Here is an 18,394-nt window from a genome sequence, read left to right as displayed (position 1 = left end):
TCACTGTTGTGGCCTCTCCCGTTGCGGAGCACAGGCTCCGGATGCACAGGCCCAGCGGCCATGGCTCATGGACCCAGCTGCTCCACGGCATGCGAGATTCTCCCAGACCAGGGCACGAACCCGCGTCTCCTACATCAGCAGGCGGACTCCCAAACACTGCACCGCCAGGGAAGCCCAAATACACTAATTTTAATATTTCCCTTCTGCTGTACCTAACTGTTCCTAATCTTTCTTCTCTGCTCAAATTCTTCCAGTAAGGTATTTTGTCTGATCAATGAGTCCAATTTTCAGCTTGAAGCTTTATATTTTCAAGGGACCTTGCACTGTCTACAATGATCAAGTAACCTGCTCCACCTTCCTTAAGTGCTCTTCCAACCATGCATAATTGACATCTCATCACTCAGATAAAGCTGTAAATGGTTTCTCTACTGAAACTAATGTTAATATAGCTAGCGTCTTCTTTGTTATATTCATTCTGTTACGATAAAATACAAAATATGACCACAAATTTCTCCCATGCTCCTATGCAATGACTTTGCTCTTCCTTCCATCAAGAGGTTATCTATTTCCCCACGCTGTGAATCTGGACTCATCTTGTGACTTGATTTGATCGACAGAATGTGGCAGAAGTGATGTTCTGTGACTTCCAAAGCCAGATCTTAAGAGACATTGCAGATTCTGCTTTTACCCTTTTATGATGCTGCCCTGAGACCATCATGTAAGGAAGCCAGTCTCGCCTGCTAGAGAATAATGGTCACGTGGGAAAGAACCAAAGCTCGCAATGGACAGCACCAACTGTCAGACATGTTAAGTGAGGTCACATTGACCTTCCAGCCCAACTGTCTTTCAGCTGAATGTTTCTGTACCAGTGAGCCCAGGTAAAACCAGCAGATAAACTGTCAACCCACCCAGAGAATCATTTAAAGATAATAATAAATCATTGCTGCTTTAAGCTACTAAGTTTTGGGGTTGTTTATTATGCCACAATAGATAACTGATAGTATTATCTTCTCTGTCTTTAACTTTCTCAACTTGCTGATCCCCTGGGCCTCCATTGTCTAATTCAGAAAATACAATTTCTTTTTTATTTTCTTTTTCTTTTTTTTTGCCCTCAGTTTCAGAATTGACCTGCACATAACTGATCTGTGCAAGATAATTATTCAAAACTTTAGCATCATCAGTTTTATAATCGAGAGATCCTTTCCTCTCATTTGGAGACCTTTGATGTACTTTTAGTTTTTCCTGTTTTGCTCATTTCAACTTCCTCTTCTTGTCACATGACAGAGTACACTTAACTTTCTCTTCAAGTAGTTTTGCTTCATTAAGAACTATCTTGCCAGGACATGGAAGCAACATAAGTGTCCATCAACCAATGAATGGTTAAAGAAGATGTGGCACATATATACAATGGAATATTACTCAGCCATAAAAAGAAACGAAATTGAGTTATTTGTAGTGAGGTGGATGGACCTAGAGTCTGTCATACAGAGTAAAGTAAGTCAGAAAGAGAAAAACAAATACCGTATGCTAACATATATATATGGAATTTAAGAAAAAAAAAGGTCATGAAGAACCTAGGGGCAAGATGGGAATAAAGACACAGACCTACTAGAGAATGGACTTGAGGATATGGGGAGGGGGAAGGGTAAGCTGTGACAAAGTGAGAGAGTGGCATGGACATATATACACTACCAAATGTAAAATAGATATCTAGTGGGAAGCAGCCACATAGCACAGGGAGATCGGCTAGGTGCTTTGTGACCACCTAGAGGGGTGGGTTAGGGAGGGTGGGAGGGAGGGAGACACAAGAGGGAAGAGAGATGGGAACATATGTATATGTATAACTGATTCACTTTGTTATAAAGCAGAAACTAACACACCATTGTAAAGCAATTATACTCCAATGAAGATGTTAAAAAAACAAAACTATCTTATCTTCTCTAAAAGGTATACTAAATTCTTACTCGTCATTTTTCTATAAACTTAAAACTTTTCTACAGATTTCTTTGTATTTTCTTCTTAGTTTACACCATAACAAGTATATTTTTCACTGGAATTAGATTACTTTTTAAATGTTTCCTGATTTTATCTAGCCCCTTCATCAGAGAGGTGCATTCCAATTTTGTTGGCTGTTCTTTCCAAGTGATTTCTTAGCTTGTGAGGCTATTGACATTCCTGTACCTTGTCACGAGCTTCTGGTTTTTTCCTTTCAAGCAAAGTGTATCCTTCTCAGTATGTTGTGTTTAGTTACTTGGAATGTTCTGTTCCTTTTTGAAACGTGCACAGCATCCCAGGGCACCCCTGTAAATTCTGCAGGTCACTGTCTAGCTAACTCCAGCAGCACAGACCCTGGTCTAGGTTCCCCAGGGCCCCTGTCTAAATCGTTCCAGGAAATAAAGGCCCTGTTTCTAAGCTGTGGGTTTTTTTGGAGCAGTGGTTGTCAAAGTTTGTTCCAGGAATTGGCAAGGTTAAAACCATTTTCATTATAATACTTCGACTGTATTGGCCTTTTCTGCTCTCATTCACAGTGAGGTTTTCTGCAGCTACAACTAGGAGTGATTTCAAAACTGCCCTGAAGGCTAATGGAAAGGCACCTGTATTACTGTTTAAATTCTTTGTTTTAAAACCTGATACAATAAATGTCGATGGACAGACCCACAGAGACAATTTTCAAGAGTGTTAAGGGGGTCCTACGACCAATAAGTTTGAGAACCCTAGGCTAAATTTTCCTTAGCTGTCAATTCTTGTCATGCTCCTTGGGCAAGTCCCTCCTTGAGGCGCCCTCTCCTTCCTTGGGGCATTTGACCCAGAAGAGGGGTCCGGAACTGCTGCCGCGGGGCGTCGTCCGCAGCGTGGGCTGCCGACTGAAGCCACCGCTGTGCTGTACCGCTGCCGCGTCGGGGAGACCCGCGGGGTCAAAGGCGAAGGGGCAGCGAGGTGCTGACACGGAAGCAGGAGAAGGAGCGGGCCTTGAGCCTCCACCTCTCTGCCCTCCCGCACCCACCGCCCCCGCAGGCAAAGCTCTTCCGCGTGCTGGTTCCCGCCTGCCTGGCTGAGTGCCCGGAGTTTCCAGCCCGCCCCTGGCACCTCCTCCTCCCTGCAGTCTCCTCCCAGGGTCCCAAGGACTCTGCTGCTGCCCTCCACCCCTTCCCCCGCGCCGAGCACAGGGCTCCAGGTCTGTGTGCCCATGCCTCCTTCGTGAACAATAGAGACAGCTTTGGCAGGGGACTTAGTTTTAGTAAAATAGAAACCAGGAGATTGCGTTGCTGTGGAACAGGCGTTTCTGCAGTAACTCCAGATACGCGGTCCTAAAAAACCTCAACTTCTGTGCAATTGCGGACTTTTGGGCTAATTAGGAATGGGGTAGACCACTTGCAGCCTATCCAGAGCACTAGCAGTCCCACTGCTGGCACAGTTAAAATTCCTCCGGAGTGTTTGGCTGCCACCCTTAGGGGACCTCTGGCCACGTTAGGCGCTAGGGACTTCTGCTTCCTTCTTAGACAAGATAGGTTCTTGAGGGCCTTAAAGACTAATTTCCTCAAAAATTAAAATCTTGGGACTTCCCTGGTGGTCCAGTGGGTAAGACTCTGTGCTCCCAATGCAGGGGGCTCGGGTTTGATCCGTGGTCGGGGGACTAGATCCTGCTTGCAGCAACTAAGACCCGGCGCAGCCAAAATAAATAAATAGGTAAATATTTCTTAAAAAATTAAAATCTTATCTGGGGTATAGCATTCTTTTTTTTTTTTTTTTCGGTACGCGGGCCTCTCACTGTTGTGGCCTCTCCCGTTGTGCAGCAGCACAGGCTCCGGACGCGCAGGCTCAGCGGCCATGTCTCACGGGCCCAGCCGCTCCGCGGCATGTGGGATGTGGGATCCTCCCAGACCGGGGCACGAACCCACGTTCCCTGCATCGGCAGGCAGCCTCTCAACCACTGCGCCACCAGAGAAGCCCAAGGGGTATAGCATTCTTGATCAAATTTTAGTAACACCCAGAGAAATATCTTTACACTTTTTCATCTGCACACACAGCTTCCCAAAATAGTTTAACGTGGGAAAGTGTAGCCAGGTTTTTGCAATCACTAACCCAGACATTTTTTTCTCTAAACAGGGGGTTTCTGTAGTATTTTCATCTTTTTCCTAAGGTCTTCCTGCATTGTAAGTTTTTGTTTTGTTTTGCTTTTTTTCCTTTAATTGCTCCCAAACATTAATGTGCAGAGGAAAATTCCACTTGAACTCATAATTTCCACTGTTATACTGGCATAGGCTTATTTATCAATGTCCTATGAGCTAATTCTTGTTAAAGAAACACCACAGGTATAGAAGAAGAGACTAACATGCTCCCCTTCATGTTTGCCAGATCTTTTGCCAAAGATTCTCCATTCTCACCTCTTGCTTGGCAGACATTAAACTGCTACTACTTTTTTAAGGAGGTCACATGTGAACTAGATCCTGAGTTCTCCTAGGTTTGGAAATAAGTTTTTCCAAAGACTGTCTGTAATGAGACTGCAGAAGTCAGCCCGTCTCCCCACTCCGCCCCACCCTACCCCTTAGAGGTGACATAATGTTGTCTGGTGAAGCCCCATTTTTGGTCAGACTTGGAGACTCTCTTAGCTACTTCCACTTCCACTATTCAGGTTAACAGAGATTAGCTACAGATTCCATATAGAAGGCAGAAAATGTTGTATTATCCCTTGTTCTAACTTCCTGTTATTTAACAACAGCAAACAAATGGACAAAATAAAATAATCATGAGACTAAAGGTGCAAACTGTGGGTAATCCTTGTTGCTCATTAACTCAGTAAATGGATATTCATTGAGTGCCTGCCTCATGCCCTGAGTTGTCAGAGATGCTGGTGATAGTTGCGTACAAGGTAGGTATGGCTTTGCCTAAATGAAGTGCCTCGGTGATGCCACTGAGAAGGCAGGAGCCCCCAGCGCTGACAAAAACCATTTCTGTCGACCTAATTTCATTAGCTCTACTTAAGAGGATTAATTATCTAGCAGATGTATTTAGTCCTCTTGATCCCTTGTTATTTTCATATTGAAGTATTTTAGTGATGTTAAATTTCCTAAATTTGATAGCTGCACTGTAGTTATGTAAAAGAGTATTCTTTTTCTTAAGAAATACAAACTAAAGTTTTCAGGGGAAAGGAGACATGATGTATGCAAATGTTTCAAAAAGTATAAATAATTAATGTGTGCATGTGTATGCATGCATGTGTGTGTGGAGAAAGAGAGAGGAAGCAAATATGGCAAAATGTCAAAAATAGTAAATCTAAGTAAAGGGTATATGGGAATTCTTTGTTCTAGTCTTGTAAATTTTCTGTAAATTTAAAATTAATTCAATATAAAAACAGGAAAAAAACTACCTAATAAGAAATAGGGGGCTTCCCTGGTGGCGCAGTGGTTAAGAATCCGCCTGCCAATGCATGGAACACAGGTTCGAGCCCTGGTCCGGGAAGATCCCACATGCCGCAGAGCAACTAAGCCTGTGCGCCACAACTACTTAGCCTGAGCTCTACAGCCCGCGAGCCACAGCTACTGAAGTCTGCACACCTAGAGCCCGTGCTCCACAACAAGAGAAGCCACCGCAATGAGAAGCCCACGCCCCACAACGAAAAGTAGTCCCCGCTCGCTGCAGCTAGAGAAAGCCCGTGCGCAGCAACAAAGACCCAACTCAGCCAAAAATAAATACATAAATAAATGTATTTTAAAAAAAAAGAAATAGGTATCAATTCACATTCCAACATCTTTTCTAGAAGGAAATTTGAATAGATGTATCAAAATCCTTAAGAATGTGCATTGCCTTTAAGCCAGCAAGTCTACTTCAGGCATTTTTTGCAAGGAATCAATTGGAGGTGAGAGTCATTTATGTGTATGAGACCTTATCCTACCATTATTTTGATAGCTAAAATTTTGAAATATTAAATCCTCACAGTGTTGTTCTGACTAAATAAATTATAGGATTCAATGCTGCCGTTAGAAAGCTTGCTGTTAAAAAATAAAATGTCTTTTTGAGACCAAAAAAACAAACAAACAAAAAGCTTGCTGTTGAGTTTCCCTGGTGGCGCAGTAGTTAAGAATCCACCAGTGCAGGGGACATGGGTTCGAGCCCTGGTCTGGAAAGATCCCACATGCCGTGGAGCAACTAAGCCCATGCGCCATAACTACTGATCCTGCACTCTAGGGCCCACAAGGCACAACTACTGAGCCTGTGTTGCACAACTACTGAAGCCCACGTGCCTAGAGCCTGAGCTCAGAAACAAGCAAAGTCACTGCAATGAGAAGTCCGCACACTGCAACAAAGAGTAGCCCCCTCTCGCTGCAACTAGAGAAACCCCGCGCGTAGCAACGAAGAACCAAAGCAGCCAAAAATAAATAAATAAAATAAATTATTTTTTTAAAAAGCTTGTTGTAGTGTATACTATTTATTGTCATAGAAAACACTGGCCAATATATTACTATGTTAAAGAAAAAAATAACTAAGTTAAAGGAAAAAATAACAGTATATATTCTTATGTTAAAGAAAAAAACAAAATAATATATAATATGTTTTTACCTTTATTTAAAACATTTAAAACGTGTACATATTTACAATGAACAAAATCTTAGAAACAATCTATACAAATTTTAACAATGGTTCCTTTTTTTTTTTTTTTTTTTGCCGTACATGGGCCTCTCACTGTTGTGGCCTCTCCCGTTGCGGGGCACAGGCTCCGAACGCTCAGGCTCAGCGGACATGGCTCACGGGCCCAGCCGCTCCGTGGCATGTGGGATCTTCCCGGACCGGGGCATAAACCCGTGTCCCCTGCATTGGCAGGCGGACTCTCAACCACTGCACCACCAGGGAAGCCCCTACAATGGTTCTTTTTATGTGTTGGGATTACAGAGATTTATGTTTCAAATTAAATTTGTGCTTTTCTACATTTTTCAAACTCTTTGAATTCCATACATATTACTTTGGTAATTAGACAAAAATTAAATCTCCATGATACCCTGTAATATGGGAGTTTGTATTGTAGTTTCATCTTCACACAACTAAAGATATAGCCTTGGGTTTAGGGGGAAAATATTAACATTATTATTATTTCATGTACTAATAGATGTTCAACAAATTTGCATAAAGTTTATTTGTATAAAAAAGACACCGTGGAGGGCTTCCCTGGTGGTGCAGTGGTTGAGAATCTACCTGCCAATGCAGGGGACACGGGTTCAGTCCCTGGCCTAGGAAGATCCCACATGCTGAGGAGCAACTAAGATGCACCACAACTGCTAAGCCTGCACTCTAGGGCCCACGTTCCACAACTACTGAGCCCACGTGCTGCAACTACTAAACCCGCGTGCCACAACTACTGAAGCCCACACGCCTAGAGCCCATGCTCTGCAACGAAGAGTAGCCCCCGCTCACCGCAACTAGAGAAAGCCCGCATGCAGCAACGAAGACCCAACACAGCCAAAAAAAAAGAAAAAGACACCGTGAGTTCAAGTTGAAGGTAAAAAAGAGTAAGCACACTTTGCTCTGTCTCTTCCACTCATCCAGCTAAAAAACCTAGACAGAATGCAGGGAACAGTCTAAGGACTATGAAAAGTAAACAAAAGCAGGTAAATTGGGGAAGACCAGAAATCACAGTACCAGAGAACTGGAGTTGAGTTTACCACTTCCTTCCCCCTTTGGCATCCCCCAACCTAGTCACAGCACAGCTCCAAACCAGGAAGTACATATCTATGTGAACAAAGATAGCTCTAGAAGTCCTCTAGTTCAGGCTGGTGAAGAGGGAAAGTGTTCTCCTGGTAGTGACCAGTGGTGGTGGCAACAGGTACCTAAAACTCTAAGGGAAACTTGCTCTCCAACTGGATGATCTGTGGTCCCAAGAGAATGGGGAAAACAACCTTTGCTTTTTTTTCTCTCCTTCTCTCTGTCTTCCTAGCAATTGATTCTGGATGGGTCAGGGAAAGTGTGCAGCAGAGTAAGGTAAATAAAGCCCCAGTTTTCTGGTGAGAGGACCACAAAGGGAGCCTAGGCAACTGAAGAGTAGTGATGAGGTTACAGAAGAGGATTTTGGAAAAGTGACCTCAAAAAGCTGTTTCTAAATTCCTGAGCTCACCCCTGAGCTGCACATGCATGGATCTGATCCTAAGTAGCGTACTAAAATCTTTGACAACTAAAGTAACAATCCTTTGCCCATGCTTCACACTGGCCACATACAGGACAGATCCAAATAGAGTGCAAAGACTTTAAAAATGGAACCGACATAGAAACCAAAACCCACAGAAGGCTAGATGGAACCTGTGGTCTAAACTAAACTGGGTTAATTGCCTACTAAAGCAAAAAAATCAAAATACTCCGTAGGATTTAAACAAGACACAGAGTCTCACAACATTATATTCAAAATGTCTAGGATACAATCTAAAAGTACTTGACATATGATGAGCCATGAAAATCTCAATGTACATGGGAAAAGACAATGAACAGATGCCAAAACTGAGATCACACAGATGTTAAAATTATCAGATAAAGAATCTAGGATTTCCCTAGTGGCACAGTGGTTAAGAATTCACCTGCCAATGCAGGGGACATGGGTTCGAGCCCTGGTCCAGGAAGATCCCACATGCTGCGAAGCAACTAAGCCTGGGTGCCACAACCACTGAAGCCCACGCACCTAGAGCCCAAGCTCCGCAACAAGAGAAGCCACTACAATGAGAAGCCCGCGCACCTCAACGAAGAGTAGCCCCTGCTTGCCGCAACTAGAGAAAGCCCGCATGCGTCAACAAAGACCCAACACAGCCAAAAAAAAAAAATCTAAAGCAGCTATTATTGGAAGTTCCTGGTAGTCCAGCAGTTAGCACTCGGTGCTTTCACTGCCAGGGCCCGGGTTCAACCCCTGGTTGGGGAAGTAAGATCCCACAAGCTGTGAGGTGCAGCCAAAAAAAAAAGCAGCTATTATTAAAAACCTCCAACAAGAGCAAACACTCTTGAAATGAATGGAAAGACAGAAGCTCTTAGCAAAGAAGTAGCAGATATAAAGAGAAACCAAATAGAAGTTTTAGGGTGTGGGAATTAGGAAGAGGGTGAGAGAATTGGGGAGATGTTGGTCAAAGAATATAAGCTTGCAGTTAGAAGACGTCTAAGTTCTGGGGATCAAATACACAGCATTCTGATTATAGTTAATATAACAATACTGTATTATATACTTGAAAGTTGCTAAGAGACTAGATCTTAGATGTCCTCACCACAAAAAGGAAATGATAATCATGTGGCATAATGGAGGTGTTAGCTAATGCTACAGTGGTAATCATATTGCAGAATGTAAGTGTATCAAATCTACACCTTAAACTTACACAATGTTATATGTCAATTATAGCTCAATGAAAAAAAGAAAGAAAGAAAAAGGTGAAGAGGACACTTTTAGAGACTCTTTTATTGGGTTCTCTTGGGGAGAAGTCATTTCCCAGAGAGCAACAGCCCAAACGTTCAAATAAAAATAATTGAACTGGAGAAAAAGAAAGACAAAAATTAAAAAAAACCAAACACAAAAACAAGCAAACAAACAAAGAAGAATTGTAAGTTATCAAAAGGGTGAAGGTTAAGGCTTCTGAGAATGTATAATGAAATCCGAAGTAAAAGTGAAACATTTTTCCCCAAAGTTTAAACTGCCCTTATGAGATACATATATTTAAACATATTAGAAGGGAGATTTAAACTTTGACAAGATACATATCTAGGTAGACATCTCAGAAGAGCTGAAAATTTAAAGAAGGTAGAGGTAACTTGGGATGGATTCTTTACTAGATTTGATATTTCACTTAAGTACATGTGTATACTTCATAGCTAAAACCAGCTGTGGCTGGCAAACAACTGCCCATCAGCCTAACTGTGTAGTAGAGATGGCTGCAAAACCTTGGGAGAAAGAAATTAGCATTTCAAACGAAGATACTAATACAAAATAAAAAAATGCTAGAAAGTAGTACCATTCTTTAAATAAATTAGGCAAAAAGTTTTTAAAAAATTTTTACAACTGAAAATACAATAACTAAAAAAAAAATCTTACAGAAGCATGTAACAGAAGAGTCAATGAACTTGAGAATAGATCAATAGATATTATCTAAATTGAACAACAGAGGGAAAAAAAAGATCTCCTCCCTGCCAAAAATGAACCTCATGGATCTGTGAACAATACCAAAAGGGCTAACATTCATGTCACTGGAGTTTCAGAAGAAGAGGAAAGAGTGCATTATTGTGTGTGTGTGTTTGTGTGTGTGTATGAAAAACAATGGCTAAAAATTTACCAAATTTGGCAAAAAAAACAATAACCTAGAGATTCAAGAAGGTCAGCAAACCCTAAACAGGAAAATACAAATGAACTTGAATCAAAATCCATTACAATCAAATTGCTGAAAACTAAAGACAAAAAAAATCTTGAAAACAGCCAGAGAATAACAATGCATTGCTTGGGACTTCCCTGGTGGCGCAGTGGTTGAGAATCCACTTGCCAATGCAGGGGACACGGGTTCGAGCCCTGTTCCAAGAAGATCCCATATGCCGTGGAGCAACTAAGCCCATGCGCCGCAACTACTGAGTCTGCTCTCTAGAGCCCATGTGCCACAACTACTGAGCCTGCGCTCTACAGCCCACAAACCACAACTACTGAGCCCACGTGCCACAACTACTGAAGCCCACACTCCTGGAGTCCAAGCTCTGCGACAAGAGAAGCCACCGCAATAAGAAGCCTGCGCACCGCAACAAAAAGTAGACCCCGCTCGCCGCAGCTAGAGAAAGCCCACGCGCAGCAATGAAGACCCGACAACAAAGACCCAATGCAACCAAAAATAAATAAATAAATAAATTTATTACCAAAAAAATGCATTGCTTATAGGTAAACAAAGATTCAAATGACTGTGGAGGCAGAAGGAAGGATAACATTTTTAAAGTGCCAAAGAAAGAGAGATGTCAGCTCAGAATTATATATCCAGTGAAAATACCCTTCAGAAATAGGGATGAAATAAAGACATGCTCAGATAAAAGGAAACTAAGAGAAGTTTTTGTCAAAAAAAAAAAAATTTGCTCTAAAAAGTTGCTAAAGGAAGTTCAGATGCGAGGGAAATAATATCAGAGGGATATTAAACAACATACTTTTAAATAATTCATAGGTCAAAGAGGAAATCTCGAATTAGACAAGATTTTAATTTGAATGAAAATGAAATTTGAATAAAACTGGGAAATATTTTAAACTGAACGAAAATGAAAATATATTACAAAATTGGTAGAATTCAGATAAAGTGGTGTTTAGGGGCGATTTTATAGCATTAAATACCTATATCAGAAAGGAAGAAAGGTTTCATATCAATAATCTAAGACTTAAGAAACTTAAAGAAAATAGAAAAAAACAAAATAAACCCAAAGCAGTCAGAAGAAATCATAACAGCAGAGATAAAATTGAAAATAAAAAACAATACAGAAAATTAATGAAACTAAAAGGTGGTGGTTCTTTGAAAGGATAAAAAACATTGATAAATCTCTAGCAAGACTGAAAACAATAAAAAAGAGGGGATTATTGCTACATAGTGTAAGTTGGTACACTATTTCCAGCATCTCACAAAGTATAAAAGGCAGTATGGAGATGAAAGAGCATGAGCTTTGGAGTTTCCAGACATGGGTACAAATCCTGGTGCTTTTACTAACCAGCTGTGATAGAAAGCCAACTTCTTCACCTTTTAGGTCTTAATTTTTTTATACGTAAAATGAGGTTTGTAATATTTTAACTTAAAGACCAAAAGATAAGATTTAAATTAGATTAAAGTAGGTTAAGAGGGTCCAGTGGTCTAGTGGTTAAGAACCCGCCTTCCAATGCAGGGGACGCAGGTTCGATCCCTGGTCAGGGAACTAAGATCCCACGTGCCAGGGCAACTAAGCCCACGCACCACAGCTAGAGAGAAGCCCACATGCCGCAACTAAGACCTGATGCAGCCAAAAAATATAAATAAATAAATATTAAAAAAAAAAGTAGGTTAAGAACCTGGCACGGAGATTGTGCCCAACAAATGATACTTTCCTACTCAACCTCTCCTGTCAGGAATGACATTTACCAATAATAAGGATAAACAAGAGGGATATGTTTCTTTGTTTTTATTACCAATTATATAAATTCATTATTAGATAGTTTTTATATTTAAAGGTTTCCAATACCACCTTACTATGCTGAGCAAAAGCTCTATTTTGCATATCAATCTTTATATCTATTTAGCATTTATCTATCTCTCTACCTCTCTATATATCTATGGTTAAAACTAAATGGGAAATCAAATTTAATGCTACTTTTGATCATTTTGTTTGATAATTAAAATTTTCAAACCTAGTGTCCACTGAGGGAAGCCCTAGTAGTAATCACAGCATTAATGTGTCCAGTAATATGTAATTTTACAAAGTCCACACTAGATGGCAGATTTTAGACAGTATTTTTTGGGTCACTAATTATTAGGGTTTTTCTACAATCCTGGAGCTTAGCCAGTTGATACCTCCTTCTGATTTCCTTTTTGTGAGTGACAGTTCAGTTATATTGGTAGTTGAGATATTTGGGAACCTTTTTGCCAGAATTAGAAGAGGCAAGTAAAAGGAATGAACAAATACCAATCACTAAAACCCAAACAGCTAGATCCACTTTTACAATATTTATTACTTTTGGGGTTTTTCTGGCCACGCTCCACGGCTTGTGGGGTCTTACTTCCCAGACCAGGGATGGAACCCATGCCCCCTGCAGTGGAAGCGCAGAGTCCTAACCATTGGACCACCAGGGAATTCCCACTATTTATTACTTTTTAAAGAAAAAAAAGTTACATGCTATAAGTTAGTACTACAATTTGGGGGAGAAGGGTACATGAAAGGTAAATATTAGCTGGAAATCTTTCTGAATCATTTTGATGACTTCAATAAATTTTTTAATGCAACAGTCTGTTATTTTATCTCTTCATTTTTTCTTTCCTCTCTACTTTTATTTTAATCATATTTTAACAAGTCTTTAACAAGAACATACTGTGTACAAATAACTCTGTGTAAATGGGGGCTGAGGGAGTTGGATGGAGGGGAGCGGGGACTGGATCTTGCATTCTAAGCAATCCTCTCCCCTTAAGGACACTGTAGTCTTACAGGGAAAATAAGACAACCACAAAAAAACCACAGTACATGGGCTTCCCTGGTGGCACAGTGGTTAAGAATCTGCCTGCCAATGTAGGGGACACGGGTTCAAGCCCTGGTCCAGGAAGATCCCACATGCCGCGGAGCAACTACTGAGCCTGCGCTCTAGAGCCCTTGAGCCACAACTACTGAGCCCGCATGCTGCAACTAATGAAGCCCACGTGTCTAGAGCCCGTGTTCCACAACAAGAGAAGCCACCACAATGAGAAGCCTGCATACCGCAACAAAGAGTAGCCCCCACTTGCAGCAAGTAGAGAAAGCCCACGCGCAGCAACGAAGACCCAACGCAGCCAAAAATAAAAATAAATTTAAAATAAATAAATTAAAAAAAAAAACACAGTACAGGTAGAAAGTGAGACATGCCCATGAAGTGAAGTTTTACCAGATGTAAAGGAAAGGATAATCTTCTTCTGGGATAAGTAGTGAAAAGGGATAAAAATAACATATATTGAGGGCGAATTATATGGCAGGTATTGAGCTAGATGGTTAACATGCATAATTTTTTTTGGCAGCATCCCTGGCATGTGGGATATTAGTTCACCGACCAGGGATCGAGCCTGTGCCATGCCCCCTGCAGTGGAAGTGCATAGTCTTAACCACTTGACCTCCAGGGAAGTCCCGACATGCATGATTTAATTTCATATCACTTTTTACCCTGTTAGACGTTAAAAAAAAAAAATTCCCACTTTTCAGGAGAGGTAACTGAGTCTTGAGGAGAATAAGTAACCAAGGCAAGTTTCCAGTTAGGAAGCAGCAAAATCTAGGGTTGAACCCTGGTCTGTTTGCCTCTAAAAATAGCAGGTGGGAGAGGTAGTATCTGTTACTATTTTTATTTTTGAAAGTGATTTATTGCAGTTTTAAGAAATAGAAACTTTATGTATGTGCATTGTAGGATAGAAGAATTGTAAGAGATTGAAAGGCAGGAAACAGACATTCAGTAGAGCATCAACACAGACGTAGAGGCTGGAGGGAGGGAAATGGTGGGCACTCGAGCAGAGTGGAATGGGCTGCCTGAAGGCTGATCTTAAGTTCTCAGACCTAAAAAATGTTTTTAAAAGAGAAGAAAGAAAGACATTTAAATTTGCACAGGGAGATTTAAAACCTGTGTCAACACATCTGCAGGAGATTATTTCTAGGATTTCTCCATTTGACCTTGGTGTCCTGCTTCTACTGAGCTTCTGTTCTGGGTTTCCCTCCTGCCCCTACATTATGATATGTCCACTCAGAGGTGAATGTACCAGCTCCTCAGAATACTGGTACTAATGTCTATCATTTATTTTCAACACATAGTTTTTGAACCCCTACTATAAGCCTGCCCTAGGTCATAACTGCCAACATAAATCAAATGGAGGCCCTGCCTCATAATTATGTCTTACTTGGGCCTCCCTCAAATGCCCTGTCAAATTATGAGCTCCTTTGAGGTTCATTTGTAATTTCCTGTAGTAGAGCAGAGTGGTTAAGGGAATGATTTGACGTCAGACAGACCTGAGTTCAAGTCTCAGTTCTACTCACTGTGAATTGTGGAAATGTGATCACACAGAGCTTCTGTAAGCCTCGGTTTCCTTCTCTATAAATTGGAGATAATGATAATATAAGTATACATGGGAAACACAGATTGGTTGCTACGTCTACTTTTTTTTGACAAGGAAAAACTATTTAAATTATGCATTCAATTCAATTGGTGTATTTCAAAAAGTGCAATATTTTTCTTCATTATCAATAAAAGGAGTTAGAAGTTAACTTCAAAGAAATAAGGAAATGACAAATTACCTGAAAAGTCACAGTCACATATGCATTCACTGCATCCTAGAGAAGAGGGGCAAGTTAGGTTCACCCACTTTCACGAGTTTCATCAAATACCAGACCTATTCATGGGTGGAAGAGAAAAGGCAAATTTTTTGAAGAAGTATGTTATTAAGTGAGGTATTTGCAATTCCTAAGAGTACCAGGTGGGGAGTATGTTTTCTAAACTAGATCTAGGAAGTACAATATGGACTCAATCTGTCCTCCTCCCCTCCAAAGGCTGTTCACTTATTAATGAATTAAAAAACAAACAAACAACAACAACAAAAAGATTAAAAAACAACAACAATTTCACACATACCACCAAAACAGAAAAATAAAACACTAAGGGGTCCCAGATTACTCTCCAGACAGGAACCAGTGGTTCTAGGCTCAACAGTTCAAGCCCAGAATTCATCTGTTACAAAGGCATCATGAACATGCCTTACTTCCAAACACAAAAATTTTTGTAACAATAAAACCAAAAACTAGTCCTGATCACTTTTCTAACATACTCAAATTTAACTAGTATTTAAACTGAGTCGGGAGAAGAAAGAAATCCATACTTACGGGCCAAGGGTGTGTGCAGAGCATTTGTCCTTGCCCTCATGCAAGGCTGAGACATTCAGCTGCTAAAGAAATAACTAGTCCTTTGTAGTCAGGCAGTTTATTATTTCCATAGACAGCAATAGCAAGATCCGCAAAGGTGCCAGCTCCCTGTGTCCTCTGCCCCACAAGACAGCACTAAAGCAAAAGGGGTCAGATAACAAGGCAACACGGGTGATAAGGAGCTCTGGTTCTGAGGAACCAGTTTTATTTATTTATTTATTAACATTTATTTATTTATTTGGCCGCGCTGGGTCTTAGTTGCAGCACGCGGGATCTTCGTTGCAGCATGTGGGATCTTTTGAGTTGTGACAAGCAAACTCTTAGTTGTGGCATGTGGGATCTAGTTCCCTGACCAGGGATCAAACCCGGGCCCCCTGCATTGGGAGCATGGAGTCTTAGCCACTGGACTATCAGGGAAGTCCCAGGAACCAGTTTTATACTAAGCAGTTTGAGTATTTCCTGCTAAGCAATTTTATGGCATGCAGCTGTACCCTAAAGTGTGGGGGAGAGAGGAGTTTCAAGGCAGAAGCCCTTATATCTTACCAGAATCTGGGAGGCAGTAAGAAATTGTCTCATAACAGCCTCGAGGAAAGATAAAAAGGAGGGTGAGAAATGGCCTTGTAGCAGCTCCTCCCAAGCCTCCCATTCTCTCATGTTCTGAGAGGATTATGGGGCATTTTACCAAGACTTAGGTCTCCTGAGGTGAAGCCTTGTCCATGTGGCCTATATGGATATTTGCAAGGACAACTGCACAGAGCAGTTTCCCTACAACTTCACCCCCTAACCTTTCACATCACCAGTCAAGAACTCTCTTTAGAAACATAGGCCACCCCATCAGATATCCTAGTTATACAAATCCTTTTAATTTGTCCTAGGGAACAGAGATACAACAATCGATTAAACTTAGAGCAATTGCTATAGTCTGTGAATAGGTAAAAAGAAATCGGATCGGGTTCGAGAAAGTTGATCTTGTTCTACTGTCTGGCGTGGCAGCTGTTAACTCCTGCAGTCAGCAGCTGCTGGGAAGTTTCTGAGAGGTCTTAGATTAAGATTCCCTATCGGCCAATGGTCAAGTTGGAAGTGACAGTCTGCCTTAAAAACTAGCCAGGCCGCCCGCCCGCGCGTCCCTCGGTCCCCCTGCAGCAAGCAGTCCCTTCGACCGTCCGACCCAGAGGCGCCGGCCGAGCCCGAGGTCTGGGCTCTTGCTCCCTGGCGGAGGGATCCGCGGCGGCTGAGGAGGCGGCGCTGAGCCTAGACGGAAGAGGCAGCTACCGCGGTGGCGGCGGCGGCTGCGGCGGCGGTGGCGACGGCGGCAGCGGCGACGGCGGCAGCGCATAAAGGGGCAGCCGCCGGGTGATGCGGTGACCTCTGCGGCAGGCTCAGGAGCCGAGTGGGCCACGGCTCCAAGTCCGTCCCGCCGGAGCCGTGCTCCGGAACTCCCCATCTTCTCCTGCCGACCCGCGATCACCGAGGCAGCCTCGCGCGCCCTCTCCCCTTCCCCGTCCCTCCCCTGCCCCTGTTCCCGCCCCGGGGGGCCGCCTCCACCCGCCTCCCGCGATGGCTCTGAAGAGAATCCACAAGGAATTGCACGACCTGGCTCGGGAGCCCCCCCAGCACCGTGTTCAGCAGGTCCCGTTGGAGATGATATGTTCCATTGGCAAGCTACAATAATGAGGCCAAATGACAGTCCCTATCAGGGTGGAGTATTTTTCTTGACAATTCATTTCCCAACAGATTACCTATTCAAACCACCTAAGGTTGCATTTACAACAAGACTTTATCATCCAAATATTAACAGTAATGGCAGCATTTGTCTTGATATTCTACGGTCAAAGTGGTCTCCAGCACTGTTTCAGGAGTACTTTTGTCCATCTGTTCTCTGTTGTGTGATCCCAATCCGGATGATCCTTTAGTGCCTGAGATTGCTCGGATCTACAGAACAGATAGAGAAAAGTACAACAGAATAGCTCGGAGGCTTCCCTGGTGGCGCAGTGGTTGAGAGTCCGCCTGCCGATGCAGGGGACACGGGTTCGTGCCCCGTACATGCCGCGGAGCGGCTGGTCCTGTGAGCCATGGCCGCTGGGCCTGCGCGTCCGGAGCCTGTGCTCCACAACGGGAGAGGCCACAGCAGTGAGGGGCCCGCGTACCGCAAAAAAAAAAAAAAAGCTCGGGAAGGGACACAGAAGTATGCGATGTAATTAAAGAAATTATTGGATAACCTCTGCAAATAAAGATAGGGGAACTCTGAAAGAAAGTCCTTTTGATTTCCACTTGACTGCTTTCTATGAGCCCAGGCCTCACCTTCCCCTGTGCACGTTTACCTGATACAGCAGTGTTGCGTGTTGTACATACTTGGAACAACAAACTAGAAATACTGTACTTCGGTACCAACATTGTCTCCTAGCAGAGAAGTGTGTGTGTGACAAGCCAGTTCTCCAGGCATAACCTAGGTGTGAGACTAAAAGCTTTCCTTATTGACTTAAATTTGGATAACGGCAGAGTGAGGGGTGATGGGTATGGTGTGTGCTTGGATGGGGAAGGAAAGCTCCACTGACCTGTAGGAGATTGTTTTTTAAGTGAAATCCCATTAAACTCAAAACAGTTATGAAAAGCAAGGTGAAGAACATGAAGCTGTTTCTGTATTCATTTTATTCCGAAGGACTTAACGATTTAGGTGAAAGTTATGACCAATCAGATTAAACTCTACCTACATCCTGTATTTTAAGGTCTAAGTTTAACTGGTCAACATTTAAATGGATTGGAGCTATTAGTAAGTAAAGTCTGATGGGCTTTGTTTCCAACTCTTTTACATCTT

General features: G+C 42.3%; 1 pseudogene; it reads left to right on the top strand.

The window, feature by feature from the left end:
• The first annotated feature begins 17,136 nt into the window (after nucleotides 1-17,136).
• On the top strand, nucleotides 17,137-17,578 carry LOC115863922 (ubiquitin-conjugating enzyme E2 D2 pseudogene; annotated as a pseudogene).
• The last annotated feature ends 816 nt before the right edge of the window (nucleotides 17,579-18,394 follow it).

The sequence above is a fragment of the Globicephala melas genome, chromosome 6, assembly GCF_963455315.2.
Source record: "Globicephala melas chromosome 6, mGloMel1.2, whole genome shotgun sequence".
NCBI lineage: Eukaryota > Metazoa > Chordata > Mammalia > Artiodactyla > Delphinidae > Globicephala > Globicephala melas.
This window is presented reverse-complemented; position numbering and strand designations above follow the sequence as displayed.